Genomic DNA, 27,908 nt, shown 5'->3' with positions numbered 1-27,908 from the left:
TTTTATAAGATGATATTATTTTATTTTTTTGAAATCTGTTGATTCAACTGCTTCCCATCTCCAGTAGTCATTAAGCGAGACGTTATTAGGGCTTCTCCTCATTCTTTAAAGACTTGGCAATCATTACTGTAGCTCCCTTATTGTTTTACCATGTTGTTGACTTGAAACGGGGAAACATTTGGTCTGATTTGATGTGAGAAAAACTGTTTCTGAGTCTCTTCCATTGAAGGCACGTATTAATTAAAGGGAATCAGATTGTTTTGCCGGTGTTCACCGTCACCTTCACGGTTCCATCTGTAGTCAAACGTGGAAAACAAAGTGACGTTCAGAGTCTTCCACTTGGCCGAGGCGTTCGAAGAGCGAGATGAAACAGAGAGGGGCTGTCGAGCTTCGAGGTTGGCTTGCTTTGTGCAGGAAAGCGAGCCGGCTAAATGGATGTGAAGAGTCAAAAATGATTGAGAAGAGTGGTGGGAGATGGAGTGGAAGGCTTGATAAAAGACAGTGGAGAAGCAGTAGGGGGTGGTGGAGAGGAGGCTGTCCTAAATGAGAACAGTAACCTGTGGAGGGCGATAAGAGCTGGCAGATGGGTACGGCGATAAATAGGCAGATGGGTGGTTAGATAGATGAAGAGGGCTGATTTGCTGAGATGGAGAGGTTGGGAGAAAAGATGGGCAGATGGGGTACAGAGATACAGCAGAAGTCAAGCCAAACTTTCTTCCTGCACAGTCACTTCAGGGCTAACTTTTTTTTTTGTTTGTTTCTTTCTTTTCCTTGTTAGCTGCTCTTTCGCTTCTCCCTCTTACATTCGGCCTCCGTTTCCTGACCTTCCTATCGTACGGCTCCCTCCGTCGTCCTTTCCCCTCGACGTTTCCTCCTCAGCCACCGCCGCTGCACTCATGGGATATTTTTAATAGAATTAGGCCGCTCTTGTTATCGGCGGAGCGGGTAGCCGCGGAGTGAGGCGAGATTGAAACAGCGATTTCCAATTTGAGATTGTGTCACACACATCCACCCGTGTGCAGATAGCATCGACGAATCACCAGCCACCATCCCGCTCTCCCTCTCCCAGGCTCTCACCCGGATATTTCGGCCGCGCTCGGTTCCCCCCCCCCCACCCCCCAGCCACCCAACACCTCCTCTCCTCCTTCCTCGCATGCAGGGCTACATCTAAATGCATCCGTGCTCGCTCTCTGTCGCACCGGATTCCCCGGCTCCTTTTGACAGTTTATCTCCCTGTCTCCCTCGCTCTCATCTGGGCCGCATGCAGAACACATCCCTCTTTCTTCTCCCGGGCCCTCGCTCACTTTAGAGCCTTGCACATGCAGCCTCTCCTCCGTTTTTACACTCTGTCTTCATGTCTTTTCCCACTCCTCCCACACTTGCTTCCACCTTTCCGTTCGCTTTTTCTCCTCTCCTGTTATTCCGCCTCTCTCTTCCCACACCACCTCCTCGTCTTCTGCCTCCAATTCCTATTTTATCGCATTCAAAGTTTTCCCGCCCCTCCCCACTTGAATATTTCCCCCCTTCATTCATCCTCTCTTCCCTGCTTCCTCAATTCACTGGAGCTCTTTGGGTTGCCTTGTCAGGTCTCCGGGTCGCTGTTGTACCTCTGAGGATGCATAACGTTGCGTGTTCATCGAGTTCAGTTGGAGTGAGTGTGTGCAGTGTGGGTGTTTGTCAGGTCATTTACTGTTTTCTATGGCTGGAGGGTCTTTTCTTTTCACTACAGCGCCACAATTCCACCTTTTGATACAACTCAGCTGAATTGCTTCCTAATGCGCTGCCCTTATTATAACTTCCAGCATATCGGCATGGCAACATTAGTTGAAATCTCACCGCGCAGCCTCTCATTACACGATGAGGTCCGATTCATTATTCACATCGGGATGAAGTTTATGACACAATCGCTCTAAAACTTAGAAAATACCACATTTACTGACTCACTCCTATTCAGATTTGGTTTAACCAAGATCTAAAGACAACGTTTCTTTTCTGCTTTGAAATACAAATGAAGCTTTGTTTTATATATGTATGCTATATAAAGAGCAGCGTTAAAGTGAACAAAACATTTGGCTTCATAACAGTAGAAATTATTGAATCATTCTGTTTTTTTAACATTGACGTCAAAAGTTGGAAGATTAGAGCTACAAACTAACTTTCACAGCTGTACATGTGCCTCACAAAGTGTAAGTCTGTTTTTTTAAATGATTTTTTAATATGCAAGAGCTTTATGTACATTTTCCTTGGCAAATGTACAGTCAAAACATCAAAAGCACAGCTGGATAAAGAAGTTTGGATTTTCACCAGAGCTGAAATTATTCCTTTAATGACTCAAATGATGGTGTTTTCCCTGCCAGTATATTAGTGGAAACTGCATCCCCAGGGCCCCCCTAGAAGGTCGAGTTCATTTTATTTTTAATATTTCTCCAAATTGAAAGAAGATTTTCAAGACGGGCTCGTTAGTAGAATAGCTTGTCCTTTTATTTATTTATTTATTTTTTTTATTTATTTTTTTATTGAGCCTTATGCTACATCATATATTTACACGACTCTTCATGGTCGTGGCCCCAGTCTGATGGTTTGGCACGAGTTTGAAACCGCTTCCTTTTTTCTGTCACACCATTTCCAAAGTTCAAAGTAAACATGTGAATAAGATGGCAGAGTAAGTTTGGAGTAGAGTTTTCTTCTTAGTGGCATAGTGTGCTCTGTGTTTTGATTTTTGTCTGTTTAGGCATAATCTATCATCCTCAGACAATTCACCTTATTAAAGAAAGATAACCTGATGGAATAGTCAATTTTAACATGATGTGGTGGTTCAGGTTTCCTTTTGGTTGTTGGAACATTTAGATCTCAAATATGTAGACATCAGACAAAAGAGGGCTGAGTGATTCCCTGAAGTTTGTCTCGGTAATCCACTTCACTCATCCCTCCTGGAGGAAACATTCAATTTCATTTTGATGAAGTCCTCAGCACAAAACGTCTGCCTTGACGCTTTTTTGTTGCTCAGAACGGCATACCAATTATCATGACTATCATGCAGGGTCAAGTGTATCGCATGGGGAGGGTAGCACAACATGGTTTTGTTTGCGATGGACGAAGATGGGCGATGAAGACAGAAAAATCAGAGGACAAAGACCCTGAACATCTCAGGCTTGATTCTTGGTCAAACAGAGAAGCAAAAACCCCACAGGTTATCTTAGCTCAGTGGCGTAATGTCGGCAGCAACCTTGCAGATGGATGCGTTTCTGGTTCTTGAAAATGGCACCACCCACGGAGACAATAAATTTTAACCATTAAAGCATGACGCAGATGTGATGTCCCTAGTCCTCTAACAGAAACGGTAGGAACAGCTGTGAGTCAGTCAGACTTCCAAGTAAGATCTGCAATAATCCACACCAAAGAAAGAACAACAACAGATCGGAGCGTCTTTGTGCGCAGATGGCACATATTTCCTTTAAAAGAAAAAAAAAAAAGAAAAAAGAAAATAAAAACGGAATCATCAGTTTTTTGACTTCAGTGTTTCCAGCTCACAATATCTATGAGGGGCTCGTATGCCTTCGATTTGATTTGGTGTCCAATAAACGGTTTCAGAAGAACACAGACAAAACACTCTGGATTATCGATGAGCGTGCCGGACAAACACAGAGCTTTAGGTTATTCTACTGGAGATTCTCGCAACTTACAAGAATTATAACAGCAGTATGCGAGCGACATACTGAGGACTCATTTTTAGGAGGAAAGCTAAAAATGAGGAGAGTTTTTATACAAGGACAATTTCCTGCAATGATTGCTTACAGGATATGAGTGTGCGCATGAGTATGATTGTTGGCATTGGGCATGAAAAAAAACTGGATTTTTCCGTACTACTCGACTACTAGAGTATTAATTTTAGAAGAATATTCATGTTTGCAAAACATGCAAATCACATGTTTTCTAAATGAAAACTCTCAAAATAACCCACCAGTTTACCTCATGCCTTCTGTGATGTCACCAAATGTGGAAGCTCGTTTTTTGGGGAGGGCACATTTTATTTCAGTTTCACAAAGTTTCACAACAAAACAGCAAAACGAGTATAAAAGCTGACCACAACACATTGTTCTGTAGATTACGTGCTACATCCAAAGTCGGCTTGTATAATTTATTCTGAAAGGTCTGGCTTGGAGCTCTAAAAGCACCTAGGTGTCAGTACATGCTCTCTAAAGCTTGTCAGGGGATAAAAAGAAGTGGAAAGGGGTTTTTAACATTTGCTGTCAAGCGCCCACATGCACCTGGAAGGAGCTGAAGAGACTCCGAAGACTTCTAATCTTCCACTTTGCGCTTTCTAGGTTCAGATTTTTACCGCTGAATTGCTTTATATGTGAACGGGAGAACAAGATGAAGAAAAATCCATTCTTTGCTTAATTGCGTTTGGGTATCTGCTCGCTAAAGTAACTTTTTACCCCTAGGATTGCTGCAGGCTTTTTTCTCAAAGAAGTGGAGGAAGAAGGAGACGCAGCGGGGGATGAAACAACAGAATGTGCTTCTTTTAAAGCAGCTCTTGTATTCCTGACCATGTGTATATAAAACAAGCCCTCTTTTTAGACTGAGTTATGCTGAAAATGCCAAATCTCCCCCATTTTTTATTTATTTATTTATTTATTTTGCATATTCAAAAATTCGATTTTATTTTTATATGATGTTAAAAGCCTCGAAAGAAGCCGGTAAGTGGAAATCATGTTTAAAGTAGAGCATCTTTAGGAATACCACTGTCAAGGCCAGCTGAATATATTTACTTATTCAAGTCACCAGGAAAATGAAACGGAAATACATTTTGTTTTTGCATAAATAACTCTAATTTTAGCCAGGGTTTGATAGAAGAAACTCTTGTTTCCTGTTGTGCAGGAAACAACAGGAAACTCTGTATGTCCATATACTTTTGGGCTAAGTGATACGTTAACATGTCAAAAGTAGAAATTAATGCTAAGTGGGCGTGAGCCAGTATGAGATGACATCACAATATTATTACAAATATTTAAGACAAATTGTGCAACTGGATCGAAATGGTTTGTTTTAAAAAGCTGCAGCCATTTCTAATGATGCTTAAATATAATGGTATCAATATGAAATATATATAGTAAATTATATTGTTGTGCATTTACAAACATTACAGTTGTTTATAACATTCAATTTTTTTGTTTTGATCAAATATAGAGATTAAACACTTGTTGAAGTTAATTGTTGTTTGAAAATTTTCACTGTGTCAGATATTATTATCCCGTTCCAATATTTCCAGTGCAGTAATCTGCTTTTAGCCAGCTGACGGACAGCATGTAGTAACAGGTGGGGGTAGGGCATTATTCAATTCTGTACGCATTCTGTGTATGCAATCCAAAAAACAAAACAATGCTGTAAAATTTATGCCTATCATAAGATTTCTTTCTCAATGCTAATTTGCCAGAAGTTGTAAAGAGACTCCAGGCCAGCAGGGGGCTCACAAGAGCTTTTAAATTCCTGCACAGACTTTAGATCTAGCAAACAAAATAATAATAAAAAAAAGTTCTCCAACAGTTTGTGTAAGAGAACCTAGCAGGAAATACATTTCTTTAAAATATAAACTTTTAATAAAAGATAAACGATAGACGTTAAGCATCAGCTGTTTAGAAGTCGATACAATTTTCAGGCAGCAACCAGAGTTTCACCTGACAACATTAATCAAGCTCGGCTCTCTGGGAAACCAACTCTCTGTCTTTTTCCTGAACTCTTCCACTTAGCTGGCCAAAATTAAAACACGCTGCTCCGAACAGGACAGGTTTGCTAATGCGATCAAATGCACACACACGCACACGCACACACACACACACACACACACACACACACACACACACACACACACACCCCACCGCACTAATAACCCTCAGAGTGAGCTGCTAAGCAATGACTGATGAGCTTCCGATGAGGGTGATTTGATTACGTCGGCCGTTTGTCCACAGATATTTTACCCCCTACCACTCTCTTCTGTCTCTCTCATCTTTCACCTCCCACCGTGGCAATCCATTTCCCTCTGAAAGTGACACTGTAAGCGGTTGATAGCTTTTTGGCTGAGGTTCAGGGTCTAGGATCGATGTCTGGCGGACACGGGGCGTCAAGGTTCACCAAGGGACACGGAAGTTGAGGTGAACGGAGCGGGCAAAGGCTCTAAAAACAAATGTCACCTCATAATACTAATATATCCACAGAAAAACTGAAGGCAACCTTTATCTGGTGTTTAAAAAATGAATGTGGTTTATCGTTCCATTGGCAGAGAAGACATTTGGCGCTCCGGTTGGGTGACAAGTAGGCACTGATGATCTAGTTTGTCTGTGCGAAGATCAAAGTGTTAGCATATCATCCTAATTTACTAAATTATTCCTACCCTTTACGTCCCGCATCCCTCCAGTTTTGATGCACAGGAATTGAGTGTGTTTGTTCACGTAGCCTGGTTTTGTTAACTGTGCCAGGGGCTCGTACTGCGCTCGCGGGGCAAAGCATTAAAATATTCTGTCTTGGGAATAAGCTCCAAAAATCACCCGAATCTGAAGGAGCTCATTTAAATGAGTGAGTTTGAACAACTTTTAGATGTTATCAACACTCAACCATCTGGCTGTAAATGTTTTTCACTGATGAATTTGCTTGTGATTTGGCTAAACACACCTATTTGTTTTTTGGAAAAATTGAGTAATTTTCATGTTTGTGTTGTGATTTTGTGCTGCTTTTAGCCGCCGTCATCTCAAGAGATGCTAAAAATTGCTGTCAAAGGACTCAAGTGCATGGAGGAGGCAGGCAGGGTCCCATTAAAAGTGATTTATTGCAAAGCAAACTTGCAAAAAAAGACCCCATTGCCTAAACCAGCTTGTCGGGGTGTATATTGGAGTAGAAACAGGTGAGACTGAGCTAAACATGAGCAGCTGTGTGTAAGGATGAACTGAAGGAGCTGGGTGAAGAAATGGCAAAACAAAAGAAGAAAGAGAAGAAAGCTGAAAATATTCTGATTAAATTTGGAGCCGCGGAAAAGTAAAATCGCGTTAACCCGCGCGGAGAAGCAATTGTGGTTAAAACGAAAACAAAATCCCCAAAGTAACTTATCGGCGAAGAAGCTCCCCTTTTCATCCTGCCAGCGTTATTTCTTCTTGCTACAAGCATTTTCCCCGCTAAAACATTTGTTTGCATTCATGTGCACATCCCAGCTCCTATAATTACTCTACCTCTTCTGTTCGCCTCACTGCTTCCGAACAGAGTGGCTGTGAAAATAGAATCCATTTTTATTTTCACAACGGGTGTCGAGGCGTACAGCTGTTTCTGTTGAGGCAGAGATGCGGGGACAGGCGGGGTGAGTCTGGCTGTGTCTCGTCTGTGTCTCTAACCAACCCCGTGGTTACGGGCGATCCATCCATGCTAACTGGCTCTGTTTTCGGCCCTTGCCGAGCCTCCCGGGGAAGGACCTCAAACCCAGATCGGCTGCCTTCCTCCCCCAAAGCAAGCCTTGGCAGCGGCCGCCGTGTTCAGCCGGTTCGACTTCTGGGGAGCCAGGAGCTGTGGAGTATAGATGGATAATTATTCAGGGGTAAAGCCCACCTTGAGGTGCAATGTGTGAGAGACCATAGGGAGAGAGAGAGAGGGGGGTGGGAAGCACAAGCTCCCGGCTGGGATGGAAAAGGGAGTGGAGCCAAAGCAGTCAGCCAAGCCTGTTTCCACACCATCTTCATGCACCGCAGGGCCTGTCACACAACCAAACCATGGAATCAAGGACAAGAAATGGAGGAACTCCTCCGCCCCTTCAAATCCAACCCAACCCAACCCGCCCTCCTACACACATGCGTCCCCAAAAGAAACGCAATGCCCCAAAGTCTGCAACTTTCTCCTCACATTTTACACGTGAAGCATCTCCAGCAACACAAGCGGCCAAGCCGAGATCAGGTCACGGTGAAGTGCGAACGGCATGAATATTCATCGGCAAGCGAACAGCAGTGCGGAGGAGAGATCTCAAAGGGATACCGGGATTTTCTTTTTATATACATCCGTGCTGCTGTGAGTCGGACTTATTACTGTGTCAGAACATTTGGTCCTCTGCAGTTGGAAATGTCATCCATGTAACTCGGAGTCGAATCTAAAAGCAAACCATCGCCACAAGGACTCTTTGTCCTGGACTTTCAGAGGCCGGATTAGCGGCTTTGTGAAGCTGCCTTTTTTGTCTCGTTCCTCGCAGGCCCAGAGAGATAAAGCGCAGGCTTTTAGTCCGCGTTCACGCAGCCAGATGATGCTTTGCCTCCTGCCGCTGACCCCCCACAGGCACTGGATTGCGACCCAGCGTGCCGGGGGCCTCCGGGCCTCTCCTCTTCTCTTCCAGCTTCCTCCTGGTGCGCTCGTCCCATATCTCTCCCATCTCCCCGAGTCCTTATCGCGAGACCACAGAGCACCATATTTTAATCATGCCCTCGAATGGAAGACACTTTTCCAATTAACGGCACTGCCGCTGCGACGCACTGTAACTCGGGAGCCGCAATGCGCAATCAGCTCTATAAGCCGCCGACGTCGTTTGATGTATAACTGCCTCATGAGTTTTGAATGGGAACAAGACGAGTTATTTATTTTTAATTTTTTGTGAACGGAATAATCTGCGCTGAAAGTGAGAGAGCGATGCTCTGCTGAAGCTGCCGATGGGCCGCCAGCGGACATTTGCGGTCGGGGATATACGAAACTGCAAATATTATGAGAAGAAGAAGAAAAAAAAGAAGAGCATACACACTTAGCGAAAAGCTGCCGGGGATAAACCATAAAAGGTCAGAAGCTGTGTTGTGATCAGACTGTGCCAAGTAATATCAGAATCTATTGACGGGTCACACTGCAGACAGCCTGCTACTCTTCCTGGCAGGCAGCAGCTCTTCTCGGCTGAAAGAGATTTGAGTTCTTATGTCTAACAACATAAACAACCAAAAAAGAGCTTCGGAAATAAACAGAAGCGTCGCAGAGATTCTTTCGCTTTTATACTTGCACTTTATTTCTGGGATGCCGCGTATATCAAATTGTGCATTTATAACAGGTTTGCTTCAGCTCAGATCGGGAACAATATCTTTTGTCCTTGGCAGAGCGGTGGGAAATTGCAGTGCCTGGCACAGATGCTCTGAACTTCCCCACATTTTCATGTTACAACAACAAAGTCCAGTGAGCTTTTATGTTACAGACCAACACAAATAATATTGCATAATATTGAAGTCGATGGCATGTGACGCAGGGCTCTCAAATAAAAATGGTACACTTCAGAAAGTTGGGAGTGCATTTCTATTCTGTTTAACTTAACCTTAAAGTAAAGTTATGTCAGGTTAAAAATAACAGTGCGTTACGCTTTGTACGGTTTGTTACGGTTCTCATTGGGGACCAGAATCCGGCAACAGAGCATTGGAGATATCGCAAACAATAGACATGGGTGTCCAACTAATGCCTGACTCACTTGGCAAGATTTTAAACTCGTCAAAACCTAACGGGGAAGAAAAAACTTTAACAGGTTTTGTCGTACTCCGTGTGGTGTCGAGGAACAACACACCACACACCATCCGATCTCATTCACCAACATTTAAATCTCACGCGGAAAATCTTGCAAACCCTCTCGAGGCCAAATGCGAGTTCAGCGCAGACCAACGTGGCGGACTGAGAGGATGCATCAGTGCTAGTTTCTGGACTATATTTAACAATTCAAAGGCGTCTCCAACGTCTTTCTGGTCCACCACAGCAACTGTGTTGTGTTTTTGTATTTTGAACTCTCCTCCGTGTTTCCGTCACCTCGCTTTCTGACACATTCAACAGAATGTTGCCGACTGTCCTCAGGAGACACCATAAAAGTTACAAGTACAAGTCCCAACATCCTTCCAAGTGGACCAGATCACCACACCACAGACGTTACGATCTAAAATATCTCTTTAGATTATTTTAAAGATTGTCAGAAGCAGGAACATAATGGCCATTAAAAACCTTGCCGTTTGAACCAGGCATAACAGGCCAGGTAATGAAATCACTGTTCAGTGACTGCAAAGATGCACGTCTCAGGATGGAGAAAAATACATACCGACACGGCAACTGTCACTAGGGAATCCACAGAACAGGCTTCTGTGAAGAAGTGACAGAGGAGTCAGGTGTTGAAAGTAAGCCTTAAGTAAGCCACGCCCCCACAGGTTGAGAAGCCCTGGTTTAGATCAAAGCGTATTTATGTGTTATTATGACCTTGTCAAAGCGAGGAAGTAATCCAATTGAAAATCTGAGGCAAGACGCTCTCCATCCAATAAAACTGAGCTTGGGCTGTTTTGCAAAAATGAAACGGGGGGGAAAAAGGGAAAAAAAGTCTGTAAATGTGCAAAGCTGATGGAGAGATACTCTGAAAGAATACAAATGAATGCTGCAGTTAAATCTCTGAGCAAATTGCAAAGTGGAAAACATTCCACTTTATAATTATACACAAATTTACAAATTTCTGTTGATGTATCACATCAAATCTCAATAAGAAACATGAAACTGTGGCTATAAAGCCACAAAAGGTGTAAAAATTCAAGGGATATGCACACTTTTTTTTTTACACTGTGTAGTTAACAGTCCATGTGTAACTCACTTTCTCACTCCAGCTTAGATGGGGACTAATAACTTTCCTCCTGGATGGAGTGGTGGGGAAATATGGAGTTATGTGTTTGATTATGTTTCAGTGACACATCCGAGGCTTATTCTAAAAGTCGTTTGGGCTTGAATACAAATGTCTTTAGGCGCCACTGAAAACGGAGGCCTTCGGTCACCCGAGTGCTCACCCCTCTCCCAAAAAGGCGCACACGTCCCTTCACGCCGCAAGCCTTTACGCAACCTGTGCACTTCACGGCGCTCGCTCCTTTGGCTGCCCGTATTAACTCGGCCTCCCACTTCATCAATCAGCCTGACACCAATCAGCGGGAATCCGCTGTGCGTAACATGTTTACGAAACCAAATAATTTTCCGGTGCCTCACCGGTCCCGGCAATACGGTGAGCGTCTTCCACCTGGCTCTCTCCTCTAAAGACGCACTGCCTCCGACTGAATTAAGAGGGAATTGGCTCTTCTCCCGCTTTGACAGCGAAGGTTGAACGGGCGCATTAACCAGAGGTAATTGAATGTAGAAGCAACAGCGCACAGTCGACGCGTTGGGATTAACCCTTGCACTGCTGCTCCTTCAATTCAGCCAAGCTGTTAAAAAAGAAACTAGTGTGGGGGGGGGGGGGAGATATTTAAAGTTTTGATCCTGTGAGATTGTCTGAGTTCAGCACAGCTCGTTGCTATTTATCATGAGTGACAGGCAGGGAGACAGAGGGGAAAAAAAACCCCACCTCTGTGTTTTATTACTGATGGCTGGAGCCAACATTGTTCTTACTTGTGTTCATCTTTGGAAAACTACAGTCAAAAACGAGCCAACAGTCAAAAACCGTTGCCGTGTTTGTCACAATTGCGCAGAGATTTCATTCTTCTCCTAAAGGATTTGGACACAAGTGAGGCGATGTGGAAAGAAAATAAGCACAGATGTAAGATTTAATCTGGACTTTTCCGTGATGATCTCGCTTGCTGACATTTGATGCAACAGACCTAACTGGAGGCTTAATCTTTCTTTTTTTTTTTTTTTTCTGCGAGATTTTATTACAACATTGAATCTGACAGGGAGCGGCAGAAATAACCTTCTCATTTTTAAGGTCAGGATCATGACTTTTCTGCAGGCATTTCTACTTTTGATTCATTTTTCTATTTCTTTTCCTTTTCCAAAATTTTGACTTGAGAAAATGACCTGAATTTGGAGGAAGTGTTTTTAACTTGTAAGTGTAGGAGGATATACAGGCAGTCAGAAGTTTACATACACTGATGTCGTAGACATGAATACCAAAATATTCAGTAAAATTAAAATCATCCAGTTCTTTAGGTTCTACAGAGTAACTTGGAGTTGTTTTCCAGACCTGTCTGTTTATGCACATTACAAGACTACAAGGCCTGGCCTAAGCAAATGCTTATCTGGTTCAATTTAGCAATTGACCAAACAACACTGATGTTGTTTTTGGGTTCATTTTCCCATCCAAACACCTGCATGACTCCAAACTTTACCTGCTCAGTTGTTGATTAGAAGTTCTACTGAAGAGGCTTTTAGGTTTCTGTCTTTATTCCATAATTTCTGTCGCCTCAAACTTTAGGTTCCACATGTACGGATGTCCCGATCTGATCCCGGATATATATATATATTTCTTTTTTAAGTGATCGGTTTTGTATGCCCTGTCAAAACACGACTTATCTTTGGTCTGCTGTCGGGGATTTTTATCCGACAAAAAGCCACAGGGCAGCCTCTTTCAAAAATGCTGATCTCGTATTTTCAACCTTTATAACAACGTTCACTGAGTTTATAAAGCAGAGCAACAACTTTTACTGCCGCTTTCCTCCACATGCCATTAACTGGAGCTACTTTGAAATTTAAGTTGAAGACTCAACGAAACATAAAACATGTCGATGTTGAGCTAAAGCAGCTCTGCATGGAGCTCCAGAGTTAGCCTGAAGCTATTCTGAAAACAACACAATACTATGAAAAAGTTTTAAAAGTTATTTCTGAAAGAAAAATTTAAATTATGCAAAAATCATTGCAGGTGGTGACATATTTATTGCCTTTATTTCTTATGATGTTCCTGATTGTGGTTTACAGAAAATAATAATGGAAAAACCCCCATAAAATTCAGTGTCTCAGAAGATTAGAATATTACATAAGATTGGGAGTAAACAGAATATCTTGTAGGAAATATCAGGCTTCTGAGAAATGCTCATTTTTATGCACTCAATACTTTGTTGGTCGCATTGATACATCAATGCGGCGTGGAGGCGATCGGTCTAAACAAGGTCAGGTTAGAAAGTTTGAGGTCCAACCAAGCACCGTAACGCCATGGTTACCAAACCAGCTGTTGGTATCTTAGTCAGTTTGGACAGGCGCCAAGTTCTGCTCGGAAAAAGAAAATCAGCATCTCAAAAAAAAAAACCCTGTCAAAAGAAGAAAGGATGAAGTTTCTGATGTTGTCTCTGGTTCAGTTTAGCAGGATGTGTGTTCGTCTGTGTAGAGTGGCTGATGATGCACCGATTCCAGCTCCAGCCTGAATGAATTTTGCCTGGCTATCCCCTCGAGGCTGTGGTTTCCCCCTGTTGGTGGTGCACCATTTCCTACCAGACTTTCCTCTTCCACTCAACTTTTGTATGCTTGAACACAGCACTCTGAGGAACCAGCTTTAGCAACGAGGTTGTTTGGCTTCCCTGCCTCGCGAAGACTGTCAACGACTGTCTTTTGGACGTCTGTCTAGTCAGCGATCTTCATCATGGTTGTGTGGCCTATTGATCCAGACTGAGAGACCATCTAGAGGCTCAGGAGACATCTGAGTTTTGAGTTAACTAGCTAACTAGGGAGTCACACCTCAAGTTTCCAGTATTTCACTTTTTCACAATATTGCAAATGTCAGGGACACAAATGATAGGTTTTCATACTCATCAGAGTTATAAGAAATAACGACTTGGCATATTCCACTCTGTGTAATGAGCTTCACTTTCAGAAACGAGTGACAAAACATTGAACTTTTTCACGATATTCTGGTTATTTGAGCTTAACATGTCAGAAACATCCCGAGAAACGAGGGATAAATCTATCGGTGTTCCAGCGCACATGATGCCAGAACGTATTTAAAGTTTCTTAACCAAGTAAAACTCAAGCCGGGGCACCATTTTAATGATTTTCTGTAAAAATGCAATCAAACTGGGACGACGCACCTGTTGCTGCAGAGTAAAATGGATCGGACAAGATGGCAGTGACAGGAACGTTTCTGGTGAGAGAATCGAGCGCTGCAAAAACGGATGCAGATCGTTTAAAACTGATTCAATACAGTTTGTTCCTTTGCTTTTATATACATTATTTATTTTAATTATATATCAGGCTCCGACTTTGTATCAATGAAAGCCTGTTCTCAAATGTCTTAGCTGGGCTGAAATAAATCCCGATCTTGGACACCTTGTCTCCTTGTCAAGGATAACAGTTCCTCAAATTTCCCCCATTATGGACTGTGTTAGACAGTGTACTCTGTAGTGTCAAACCGACTTTCTGTGTCAGCACAGAGAAGCTGACAGCCTCAGGCTATCCTGAACACTAATGGAAATTTAGCCTCTGTAAAGGTGAAAGACCAAATCACAGAAGAAATGGGTGTTACTTTTTAAAGCTAATTATGCACGCTGTGGAATTGGGAAAAGAAAATCTCAGTCGTTCTGTGACATTTGTGCTCTTGATGGTCTTTCTATCGCTAAACGGAAGATACAACGATCAACATTTAACATTAAGGGAGACGTGAGACCAACCTTAAAGGAAGAATGGTCGCGAAGAAGGACGGAGAGAAGTTGTCTAATTGTTCGAAAGGGAAAGCGATTTGCACACGAGTGTGTTCGGTGATCCGTAGAGTTCAATCAACAGGAGAAAAGAAAGGAAAGTGGATGGAAGAGGAGGGGAGTGAGGGGAGGGTGGGATGGAGAGTAAAAGAGACAGACACGGCCCGAGAGTCTGAGAAAGAGAGGTCCACCGTGTCTCCATTTCCACGGATACACAATCTGAGCTAGTTTCCACCAATTACATTCGTGTCAGTGTGTGTCCCGGATTCAGAATGCAACAACAGCCTCCGGGGGCCTTCAGTCTCTGAGTACACGCTCAGCATCTCTCCCTGCCTGCCACCGCAAAGACACACACACAAATAAATCAACCCACACATGCAGACTCCGTATATGCATGCCTCACATTCACGCACATATAATAATCTCATCACTCCCTCCAGCTTTGTCTCTTTTTGTCACCCACACGCTCACACTCACGCATACACCTTCCAACCAGCCAAAAGCTTTCCCACCCTGCATTCACAAACACACGCATAGACACTTGGAGACACACAATTTTTTTGTATTTTGTCATTGCCTTCCAGTGTCATCCGGTTTCTTCCTCTCACCCTTTTCTCCTGAGGCTCTCCATCCATCCATCCATCCATCCATCCATCCATCCATCCATCCATCCATCCATCCATCCATCCATCCATCCATCCATCCATCCATCCATCCATCCATCCATCCATCCATCCCTCCCCTACTTCCCTCATGCTCTCTCCACGTGTACACAAACGCGCTCGCCCAGCCTCCGCCCGTCCTCATAGATTTCTGATCGTGTTTCGACGAGCGCGTGCCCTCTCCTTTCCTCTCGGATGACCGTAATAAAGAACGGGGATTGGCAGCAATAGAGATGAGCTATGCCGCCTATTGATAACCGTGTCCGTGACGGCGAGCGAGACGTAGGGGCCCCTTCGTTATTAGGCGCAACAATAACGGCAGCACTCCGGGTTTAATTGAATGAAAAAGGCCCGTGGCAGCCAGACTTACGAGCGGGAGGTGGGTGAGAGTGTTAAGAAATAAAACAAAGATGGGACATGGGGAGGGATTGATGGCGAAGTAGAGAGGCAGAAATATGATGCCGGGGGAAGGAGGGCTGTTAGGGGGGGGGGCAAAAGAAGAAAAAAAATATTACAGTAAGTGAGGGAATAGAAGAGAGCGGCAGAGAGGAAACGAGCTGCAGGAAGAGAATAGAAGAGGAACATTCGGTGAAGTGGAAAGTGTGGCCCAGAGAGGATTCTGGAAAGAGACATGACAAGGCATGTGGGAAAAGTGTGGACAATAAGGACTTTTTTATATTGAGTGCGGTGATGAATAAATAATTGACATGGTAGTGTAAGAGTGGGAAGGAAGGGAAAAAATGAGGCTTATAAGACAGAAGGGGCTTTTTAGAAAGAGCCAGGAAGCACATAAAAAATGTTATATTGGCAAAGAGGAAATATTAACATATTTTAATGGACTGATTTATTCAAATGAAAAGGAAAACCTGAAAGACTTCTGTGACTGACAAATTTTCTTTAATCTGCTCAGGGTGAGTACATTTTGTATGTTTTCTGGAGTTTCAGCAAATCCTGCCATAACTAACACTATCTGATCTAGTAGTTTAATTACGTACATATTAGGTGAGGCTGCATTTTGACACAAAACAATGTAATACCTAAAATATTACTGAACATTACAATAGAAAGTATCAAAATCCCATTTTCTCCTTTTGTCACATTGAGTCTGTTTACGTCTCACACGATTCCAGCTGCAAAGTGGCAGATAAGAGCTCCCTGCAGAGGATAGTGACGGGAGCTGACGCGTTGAATTGGTATGCAATTGTCACAGGATGATCAACTTGGAAAAGAATGCCACGGCTTCCCAGTACTCAAACAAGAATACACGAAATGACAAAACGATGTAATTGCTTTTCCATAAAACATCTTTGTATGGCTGCTCTAGAGTGAATTTATGTATAGAAAAAAAATTGTTAGTCGTTTTCAAATATTTATTGTAAAGAATAACATCATTTTTGGAGGTCTGATAGAGAAACAGGAGTACAACAAACTGAGATTAGCTTGTTAATTAGCCAAGCTATCTGTTTGGGCAGGACTAGCCTAGCTGCCCAAACACTGCTAATGCTAGCAACATGCTAGTATTAGTTTTGAAATGGCACTCGATTCAAAGGAGTGACTGAATGTTGTTCTTTCAGTTCCTAAACCTTTGTCAGTGTTTATTTATTTCCAATCTGTAGTTCAGCCCTAATGCTAACTCACCGCTATGCTAACAAATTTTTGGGGTGTGCAGCATAAATGAACTCATAATAGAGTTATGTCGACTCAGCTCAAGACATTGCATATTTTGAGTTGAGGTAATTTTACTTGCATAGTACATTTTCAGCAACAAGGTAATTCAAGTGCTTTGCAATGAGTTAGAGAAAACACAAACAAAATAAAAGAAAAGCAAGAGAAAATTGAAAGTATAGAGCTACATATTGGTTCCCCATGTTTAATAAGAATAATAATGTATAAACCAGTAGGCGTTTCTCTGGATTTTTGATCTGAAAAAACTGGATATTGCTTCTCCATGTTTGATTCTATAAAATAGATGGTCCTAAATGTTGAGCTAAAATAATGAGTAGTTTCTCTGGATTTTAAGTTTGTTCTAATTCCTGTTCTGGGTCGAGTGAAGTATTTAAAGTAGATGCTCCTGTTCTGGATTGCTAGATAGGTTTTACGGCTACGTCGCTTGAGAATTCTTGTGCAGTCAAAGTTTCCAGCAGCCTGTGTTTGTTTCTTTAAAACTGGAGGAAGAAATGTCATTCTGTCACGGTTGCTGCTAATTAGAACCACGCGTGTAATGAGTCTGCTTAAATTGTTTTGTTGCAGTTGACTCAACACAATTGCGAAGAGTCAAAGGTCATTAAACACACATGCAATCCAAGAAGAGGCACTCCAATCGGAGGCAAGTCCAAAATTACACACAATCAGAATCACTAGATACATTTGATGTGGAGGACAAATGTGAACAGGAAGACAAGGAAACAGGTCCAAACAGAGGAGGAGGAATCACTGGCTGGGAAACTCAGGAAGTGCAACAAGACGAGATTGGCGGGCAAAATAAAACTGGAAGTCGACAAACATCTTAAGCAGATGCATAACTGTAAAACAAGCCGAACATCACAATAACCGGTTGTTGTTTTTTAAAGTGGACTTTCCCAGTTTTCTTTATTGAGGCCCAAAAAGCATCATCCCATGAGATTGTCAAACAGCAACAAAAAACTGATATTTATGCAAATTTACTTCAGTCATGCAAATTAACTCCGATTGTTCCAAATGCACCAAATGAAAACTGATTTTATGCATTATTTTTTTCCCTTTCTAATACCTGAGCCTCCACTCTGAGTAATTCACACATCAAACCGCGGGCTAGTCTTAAATATATTCACTTCAAAGAGTGGTCTACATTGAAGAGTGGTCTGGGTCGAGAGGAGGAAAAAAAAAGAAACAAACAGGCGCGAGAGATTCTGCGAAACTCCGTTGATCCCTAGTATATTGAAAAAGGCAAAAAAAAAAAAAAAGATCTTGGCTCACAGATGGCTCAGTAAGACGTTCATGTAATTTAGATTATGTGTTGGTGAAGCAGGAAAGCGGGAAGATCTATCAGCAGGGCACATTTTTATGCCAAAGGCCTGTTGTGCTTTGCTTGTTTTTACAAGCGGCGAGGAAGAGAAAGGCAACTTAACATATCCGTCAGGGGAAGTCGTGCATGTTTCCTGGATAAGTTTGCTGAAGTAAATCTGCATCTCTGTAGCCACGATTTTCTTCCTCGTGACATTTGTTTAGTTGCTTTCAGACATTGACTCACAGTAATAATAATAATAAAAAAGGCAGTCATTCTGTGCCCTCCTGTTATTGACAGCCTTGATTAAGCAGTGCAACAGCTGCACGTACAAAGCTGCTAATCAAATTGTCAAAGCGCGCCGCAAACATGCTAACTACAGCGGCGAGACTGGTCCGGGATCACGCTAACGACATCATCACTCATAATAAGACGGGATGATTTGCCCAATGCCCTTTCTCTCCATTTCTGCCGCTTCAAAATAAAAATAATAAAAAAAACCAAAAAAAACAAAAAAACAAAAGCATCACTGAGAAAGAAAGGAACAGGATAACTGCGGAGGAAAATCAATGTTTGCATCTCCTCTTGTTTCCATTTCTTCGTGGGAAAGAGAATATATTAATAACCAAGGTCAATTCACGCTAGCTTAACGGAGTAAAGGTAGTAAATGGCTAAGACGTAAAGCTGAAGGTATCGGATTTCTCATGGAAAAGAAAGATGGAAAAGGACAGAAGAATAAGAAATGGGATGGAAAAAAAAAAAGGGGGAAAACAAGTCCAGAGTGGGTGAAAAGACAGACAGGTGCGTGGCTCTGCTCCTGAGGTGTCTGAGGTTTGCTCCTGGGTGGCGACGGAAGCAGCTGCCTTGAATTTTTTATAGCCGGCTTCACGTCGAAATGGCAGAGGGAGAGAGAGAGAGAGAGAGAGAGAGACACCGTGATAAGTCTGAGCCGGACTCCTCCGAGAGCGGCCTTTCATTAGTCGTCTCCCGACCCAAGGTGAGAGCGGCGGGGAGACCAAGTCGGGAGGAAATAAAAGTCGAAATTGTTTTCAGAGAGAGGGCCGAAAGAAAGTTAATATACGGAGGAAGTTGTGAGTGTATTTATGGTCCTCTGAAAAATAAAAGCATTCGGTCTCTGCTGTTGGGGAGCTGTTATGATGGATTTTGGGTAATGGAGTTTTGATGGATGACCTGGATCTGGGTGGAGAGGAAGAAAAAAAAAAGAAAAAAAAAAAGGGTATTGTTGGCTGCACTGCACTGATATCTGACCACAGGAAAAATACAGCATTCCCTCCCTCCTGTTCTTGGAGGCCGGCGTCTCTTAATTCTCCCAACCGAACTGTTTTAAGTCAGCCAGATCTTCTAACCTTTTCTAAAAACTCTAAAGAGATACAAACTCCCTTGAGTCAAAACCACAGAGGAGCCTGAGAAATCCGCTTTCCCTGTGATCTCAAATATCCCAACTCCCTTTCGGCCGTCCCTCTTTAAGGGCTGCAATTACGTGAGGTAAAATGATAATGTTTTCTCCAGCGTCCCTTCGGTAAACATTGCCATTAGGATCAATTAACCAGCGGCTGATGAGGAAAGTGGGGGATCTGCCTCGATATTGCACCATTGTTCATTGGTGATTTTTAATTAATGGATTTTAAAGTAAAATAAAAAAAATTGCAAAAGTTTTAATTGTTTTTCTTTTTTTTTTGGTAATGTGTGTAGCTGTGATGGAGAGGGTTGTGGGATGGGGGGGGAGGAGGGTAAGATCAGAGTGTTAATTATAAAGTAGGGGGCTTTAAAGTGAGGAGGATTTAGACTTTTAATTAAAGAAGAATTTGATGCGACCAACAGACTGGGTTCAATCGGCACACAATCCCCTGCCCATCATCTTCTGTCTCCTCCGTTCTGCAGCTCGCCGTGTTTCTGCCACTCACCCTTGTGTGGTGTTGATGTCTGACTCGTTTCGGGTGTTGCTATAAGAAGGCGGATTAGGGATTTCGAGAGCCCCCGCCTTTCAAAACGGTGAAAATGAGGCCCGGGTTAAGACGAGCTAAAGAAGGAGGAGGAGAGCAGCGCGGAGTTTTGAGAGGATGGGGGGGTCGATGGAGAGGCTCAGTCACTTGATCGGATTTTCAAGATTGACTTAAGTGAGCTTTAGACAAATCAAACTTCCTTTGGTTGTGTTTGCTGTTTGGAAAGAAATAAAACTCGCAAAACAAGATGAGGCAAGATTCTGGCAGATTTTCCAACAACATCATTGAGATGAACCAATTTTGGGGAGAGGGGTCTCAGAAACCACAATCGATGTTCTATAGAAACATATAGTTGCATCAAACAATCTGTGTTTGAAAAGTTTGTATAAAGTGTTTTGTTTCATATCTCTTACACTCTAGGGTGTTTCCAAAAAAACACACAGGAGGTTTTCCTTTTACGTTTGTTTATAAAAAGAATACATAAATCACAAATTTAATGAAAATGACTCTGCAGTGTAGAAATATCCAGTTCAGGTGTGATCAGTTTAGGCATTTTAGATTTTGAGTTGCGTATAATCAAATGTTTCCCAGGCTCATTGGAAAACTGCCCCTTTAGCTTAGCGCTGAGGGAGACTCCAAAATGGACGGCAACTTTAGGAAATGCCAGTTCCATTTATATAGGACAATTGGGAACAACAAAGCTGACAAAAAAAGTTCCTCTCAAGATTAACGTCATTAGAGATGAAAAAAGGCAGAATTAGATAAAATATACTCGATAAATTGAAGTCGAAAATGAAAACACACAGTCGTTAGCGGCTAATAATTAACCAGTTTTGGCCAGATACCCAAAACATTTCAGTACAGAAACTCTTTGAAAGTGGTCAATTCTTTGCAAATACATATTCAACTCACAAACTACTTTTGTTATGTCAAAATAACAGTTTCAGACAAATACATTTGTTCTTAGCTATGGGTTGGTGCTTCCCAAATGTTTTAGTTGGTTTAAGAAAATGGCTTCAGTCCTTATGAACCAAGGAGGCAGCAAAGAAGCTACACTTGCAAATACATTTGAGTTATTTATATTTTTAATGGGAAATAGCTTCGACTGTTATGATACATTACACTGTGTTTTACTGATAATCAGCATATTTTTGTATGATTTTCATTCTGAAATAAAACAGAATGAAAATCATGCAAAACATAAAATACCTACCTGCTGTAATGCAAGTGTCGGTCTCAAAATGATTCTTATTGTTATGTTTGGTGTCTATATAGTCAAGATGTTATGGAACATCTTTTTGTTAGTGTATTGGCAACAAGTAAAAACAAAAAACCTCTAAAAACATTTGTGAAATTCGATTTTTTTTTGTCTTTACTTGGGAACAGTTGACATTCTCTTTTGCTCATTAACTTGCTTGAAAAAGCATATTTTTCTCTAGCAGAGTTGGTAAATTGGACACGAGGAATCAGCGAAGCCTGATGATGATGGGTCGGCTTCTTGAAGAAATGTTGCATTTTTCAACTGAATATTTGAGCCTTTATCTTAATTGTGTGCCAAGGATAACAGTGTAGCGAGGGGTTGAGGTAACCCTTGGGAATGTCAAGCTTAAAGAATTTACCTCCATATCCTGGGCTTATAATAACAGCACACTTAATCAGGGAAAGCCACATGACTCAGTTTTAAGGAGGAATATTGTAGCGTTTCTCCGTCTCTCCCTTGTTCCTCCTTCTCTTCCCTCCTCCGCCCGTCTCGCCATCTCCGCTTGTCCTCAGCTGGTCTCCCTCAACGGCGCCCGAGATTGTTTTCATAGCAGTGATAAATTAGGCTGAAGTGATTAGCGTGGTGTGAAACATGATTACATACTGTAGCTCTGCTGATTTGTCGAACAGATGCCCTCCACCACTTCGGCGGGTTACGATGTTCGGCTCGGTCTGGTCCACAGCTGGAGACCCCAGCAGATCTACGCAGGTTAATTGCCTCGATTGAGGATAAAGCTCTTCCGTACCTTTCGGGAACGCAACTTAAGTTTTGTTTATCTTTCTGGCTCACGGCCGTGCACGGCGTTCACGCCCACTCGCATGGACACGCCGGATAAGCCCGTTTGTAGTCCGGTACTCACTTTGACGAAAGGCAAAGTTGTTGGGGGGCTGAGACGCAGGCGTGATGTGGGACACTGAGTCATGATGCTGTCAGTTGACTTCACGAATAGACGGAGAGGGTAAAATTAGAATCTAAGAACACAACATTTTGCCAGTCTCCAGGATTAATGATTTGGCAGGCTAACTTCAATCAACAGGCGTGAAAATGTGAGACAAAGTGCTGTTTTTTCTTTTTTAAAGGAGTCACATCAACAGTGGCAGAACAACGCGGGCGGAATACCAACTAGGGAAATGTCTGACCTCCTGTTGTCTCACCCCTTCCTCCAGTGTTGCCGTGATTACGCCAATCACTGTCATTAGCATTCCCCGCTATTAATGTGATTTCTCATGCTTTGTTGCATGCATGCTAATGACTTACACCCAGCTCCTTCTCTTGCTCCAGCTGCCGAAGCCATCCGCGTCTCCCCCCTCAAAAACACTTAGCCGAATTACCGCGGCTCCTCGAGCCACGCTGTATTAATAAGCGGCATGCAGCCCCACAAATCCACCCCTGATTAAGACAATAACCTGGCCCTGCGTTCATCTACTCCCTGAATCAGCCCTTATCAGTTTTTAGCCCCGTGTGATTCTCATCTCTCCTCCGTCTTCCACTCTATCCTTAGCTCATCTCGTTTGCCCCATTTCAAGGAGGAGCGGGGATTACCATACGCCACTCTACTCCCTGATCCCTCTACCTTTTTAACTTTGTTGCCTCTCATCACGTGGGCTCTCTCCTTATCTGTTTACCTCACTCTCACTAATCTTATTTTTTTCCCCTCTACTCCTTTACTCTCCCTCACTCCCCGCATTAATGTCTTTTCGTTGCCTTCGTGTGACTCATAGCGTCTCCTGTTTTCATGTGTTCTCGGGCTTTGCTTAAGGTTGCTCTTCAGTTGCACATTAAGCATGTTCCTCACACAACAGACTGAGTGCTTTGGAGATGCATTTTGTCTTGTGACTTGTGTAGCATGAAGCATTAAGGTCTCCGGGGACATTTTGGAGCACAAACAGGATTTGTAATATTTATCTGAAGAAGAGGGACATGTAATAGTATTGTGAGGAGATTATTACCGTTATGTATTTGTTAAACAAACAGAGTGAGTAGCATGCTTGGCTACGGCTTAAACCTTTTTGCACATGTTGTGCACGAGGCACGCCGGCAGTGAAGCTTCTGCTTTGTTCGGAGCGACGCATTCACACACATCCTGGAGTCCTCATTCAGATGGGCGGAAATTTGCTGGCATAGGCACAACCTCTCTCTGACAAGTTTTGAGAAGTCAGACCTTTTAATTTGATTTAAATCAACAGTGAAAACCGATTGCTTGAAGTAGAAAATGTCTGGTGACTCACTGGACAGGGTTCTGCGTCCTCTATAACTGCACAAACCATTCCTGGATGGATCCCATCTTCTCTCTCAAACTGACATTGACATGAAAGAAAACTGATTTTGTGTTTGACAAGATATGTCTCTGCTGACGACGCCCAATGATGAGCTATTTCCAATTTATTGGTTGAGGCCGTAAAAGTTTTATTATGTGTAAAGTTCAAGTATTTTGGAGAGGTTGCGATGTGATTCTCTGGAGCAAGGCTCCCTGTGTCCTTTTCTTTTTAAGAGAGAGACCCACAGCAGCCCAAATCGTCCACCATATTTAAGTTTGGCATGAGTTGCTACTCCACATATTATCCTTTACTTTGTGAAGGGGTTAATAGTTGTCACATCTGACCAACACAAACGGTCTCAGTAGAGTTGAGGAAACTCCACGTTTATATTTATGTGAACAAAAATGTTCCCCTTTCTGGCATCACACCCAACGATAAGTTGCACAGGTTTGATGGTTAAACCCTTGGTGAGGTCAAGAGTTCACTCTCAGCTGCAGTTATTTCAGAGTGAAATTTGGTCGACCCTGCATAGCCACCAAGGTGCGGTCACTCACTGCCTAACCTGTCAGTACTTTTAGTTTTTATGTACATGTTGTACATAAACATGTACATTATCTATTTCTTTGGATAAACTACATCTACGGACACTGCAGTCTCGTTACGATGGGAGTTTGTTAGGAGTCTCACTTGAGTTTCTCCTCTGACACGGCATGTTGGTGGACATAGCAAGGAGACCGGCTTTCGTTGGAGAGCCGTCCTTCTAGGAAAGAGAAACACCAGAGTCCTTGCCAACAACATGCAGATTTTATCTTCATTTTGCATCGGTGCGGTTTGGCACTCTATTTGATCTGTTTCCCCTATAAAATAAACCCATACAACCGACCTGTACTGCACCATTCAATGGCCCAATCCAGTTGGGAGTCCATTGGACTGTGGTATGATACCGTTGGAGTGGAGCCACTGGTATCCCACAACACAGTTCAATAATTGGGGATTGGAAAAACGTCACTGCTTGGGACAAGCAGGTGATTCAGCTGGCCGTGGAAATGCTCTCCTGAATAAAATTCACCAGGGATCCTCAAATTGCCATCCTGCAACTTCCAGATGTGTCCCTGGTTCAACACGCCTCAATCAAATGGCTGAGTTACCTCCTCAGTGAGGTCATGTTCTTCAGTCTTGCTAATGATCTGATTAGCAAGACTGATAAGGTCTTGCTAATCTGGAGAGACCCGACTTCATTTATTCATCCCAGACTTCAAGACAAGACATCAGACTCTGGCAGTAGCTGAGGAGGCCCGTCTGCATTTTACAGCCATAAAAACTGCAGTTCTAATAGCGGCTGTAGACACTCCCTGTTTCCCCAGACCTAAAGAGTTATAGGCCTATTTAACTCGAGAGAACTCACTGTGGTCATGATGGTATTACCCCAGACACCAACACTAACTTTGACATTTACATATAGACATGCAGATATCCAGATGAAATACACATCAGAGTACATCAGCAGTTTAATTTTATTATATGGGTTACAATAAGAATTGAGTTGCTGAGTGTGCACATTTGCAACGTCAACATGTGTGCTCACCTAACCTACTGGCTGGGGGCAGTGGGAGACAATTGGGCCTCCGTGTCATGTTATATTTATGCCCCATGAAAACGGAACGCTAATGATAACTAATTAGATTACAATTATTTAAAACTGGTTGTTAGCGGTACCAATAACTGTGCCACAAGTGATTGTTGAATTAATTAGCTGAAATCAAAGGTTGAGGTTTTTTTCCTGCAATTTTCAGCGCGAGATTATGCTGCCTCAATAAAAGATGAATTAGGCTTGAGGCTTTTTAAACATTCTTTTTATTCACACCGTTAACCAGATGTTGCGAACCATTCAGGATCAGTCATTGCGACTCTTAACATTTTTCAGCGGGTTGAACATTTTTCCGAGGTCAAGAAGGTCCACTTTTATTTTCTTTTATTGTTCTAATTGCGCTACGGACATGCCTGCCAAACATCAGTGTGTGCTGACATTATCATTGTGAGTGCTCTCGCAGGGGCACTCGTATTTCTGTGGCATCTGAGTCTCGCCAGGAAAAAAACAAAAAAACTCACGGTTCAGCGCGGCACTCTCGGTGTAAATGTCAAAACTGCGAAGCAGGTGTTATTTTCTGCTCTCGACGCTCGGCGTTTCCGGCCTGAACCGCTGCTTTTTGTTTTCATGAACCTGAAGGCTCACTCCGAGCAAGGTAGCATTCATCATGATTATGCCTCCATGATAATGAGACGTGGCGGAATTAATATTCATTTGTTCCTCGCCTTCCGCTGGGACTCTGAAATGTAAATAGGTGCACTCTGCTGTGACACGCTGGCTAATGTACAATATGTAAGTTTAATGAAATTAAAAAAGAAAGTGTTTAGAGCTGCTTTGACCACTTGGCTCAGCTACATTCAGCTCTTCTGTTGTATTGTCTGTCGCCCATTTGTCTGTTTTCCCATCAAGCTTTGGCAAAAAAACAAACAAAAAAAAGACTACAGAGCAGAGTTTCATAACACCTTCTGGAGCAGAGAGGCTCTTCAGGGGCAAATATAAAATGCATCCAATTTTGGGTCCAGATTCTTTTCTTTTAAACTGCTGGGAAGGTCGTTCACCTTGACAGAGGGTTGATCTCTGCTAGCTATTGAACCCGGCAGACTTGTTATACGAGTTAAACTCCTGCAGTGCTGGAGAGTCAACCCAACAGTTGGCGCATTCATAAAACAAGTATTTCATTTAAAGACGTCTCGATACTAGTCGTCGTCTTAGGCGTTTTCTAGTACTTCACTAAAATTATCACCATGAATATGTAGGAATACGTAGTAGCTTTAAAGGCTGGTCTGTTTTTATTCATGCCAGCTGTAATATTTACTCTCTGTTTTGATGCGCCTTGTTAATAACTTGTTACATTTCTTTTTCTTACAAAATGTTTAATGGGTAGTGTTTCGGCTGCTCCTGTTACAGCTGAGGATATCTGGGCGCAGAGCAGGTCACCTGACACAGACAGGAAGCTGGAACCGCCAATAGCCTCACCTCCCCAGTGAACAGACTTGTAAACGAGGAAAAGCATTTTAAATCCTAGCTAAACCAAAGGTTTATTAGACCAACAAAATTTGCACTAAGTATGCTGCAGCCTTGTGAGCCAAGCCTACAAAACTTAGCCTGACCGTTGCCTAGATTCTCATCTCTCTTCGCTGCTCTGTCTGGGCTTTCTCTCATTAACGAGCAGAAGGAGAACTTGTGCACAATGACGGTGATTTTCTGCTCTGTCTTAGAAATGCAGTCTGCCTTCTACCAATGGTGGGGGAGGAAGTGAACGAAGCCATTCAGTCTGTGTTGACCTCACTTTCAAATATCAAATTAACATCAACAGCCAGCGCATTTGCAGTGGAGAATGGTTGTTTACGGCACAGACTTTTGCTTATTTTTTAAAATTGTCGCCATCATGACAGTATGAGACAGATAATCTGTAAAAAATGGTATATTCTCTACCTCTTACCAGTGCTACTGTAGCAATATACAGAAATGTAATACTCCTGGTCAACCAATCAGAACCAGGAGCAGGGTCTGTCAATCAGGCTTGTGTACGTGTTTCTCAATGTGCTAATGGTGGAGAAATAACTTAAAGTTACAGGAAAACAGTTCATCCATCATCATCATTGGCTGTGCTCTCTAACCTGAGTACGGGGGACAGTGTGAGCAGCGCATACACAAGCTTGATCGACAGCGCTAAGTTCCTCCTTCTGGCTATGATTTATTGTTTCTGATATAGTGGTGCATTTCTCTAGCTAGCATTGGGAGCAGAAAAGCTAGGCGGTTTTTTTGTTTGTTTGTTTTTTACACTACCATTCTGTCACGACACAGTGATAGTTTTAGGAAATATGTTAAATAAATTTTTCTTATTATTAAAGTTGCGTACCGCAGCTTTTAGTGTGAAACAAGTGGGACTGCATCTTGCTGGGGGATGACATACAACCAACTACAACAACTAGTATATGGACTCAAGACCAGTCAGGAATCCTGATAGCTGCCATTTAAAAAAAGCCTTAATAGAAACCTGGAATTGATACTTAGGATCTTATTGGGTTTACTTATTATCAACATTATGCACCTTAATTAAACGGGGGAATCAAAACCTACTTTTAATGTTGTAACTTGAAAGTGGAACAAAAGCAACACGGGTATTTAGATTTTTTAAAACGCCACCTAATTACATACCTCTGTGTTTCTCTTCACATATTACATCTGTTGCTGCGCTTCTCCCAGGCTCAGCCGCTGCTTTCAACTAAAACGTTCCACTGGGGATTTGAAGTTGAAAATAACATCAGGTGTGTTTTTGATTAA

The 27,908-nt window shown here is 42.5% G+C and overlaps 1 protein-coding gene across 4 annotated transcripts in view; it reads left to right on the top strand.

Moving 5' to 3' along the window:
• Positions 1-27,908, top strand: part of cdh24b (cadherin 24, type 2b) — a 220,563-nt gene that overhangs the window by 30,546 nt on the left and 162,109 nt on the right. For 2 of the 4 annotated variants that reach the window (XM_017310022.2, XM_081598309.1), the window contains one exon: positions 27,831-27,892. The exons of the other annotated variants lie outside the window; for them this stretch is intronic. The gene's annotated coding sequence lies outside the window, so the exon portion shown is untranslated. The remainder of the gene's footprint in view (positions 1-27,830; positions 27,893-27,908) is intronic. 4 annotated transcript variants of the gene reach the window in all.

This window comes from Poecilia reticulata, chromosome 17, assembly GCF_904066995.2.
Source record: "Poecilia reticulata chromosome 17, P_reticulata-male-v2, whole genome shotgun sequence".
NCBI classification, from domain to species: domain Eukaryota; kingdom Metazoa; phylum Chordata; class Actinopteri; order Cyprinodontiformes; family Poeciliidae; genus Poecilia; species Poecilia reticulata.
This window is presented reverse-complemented; position numbering and strand designations above follow the sequence as displayed.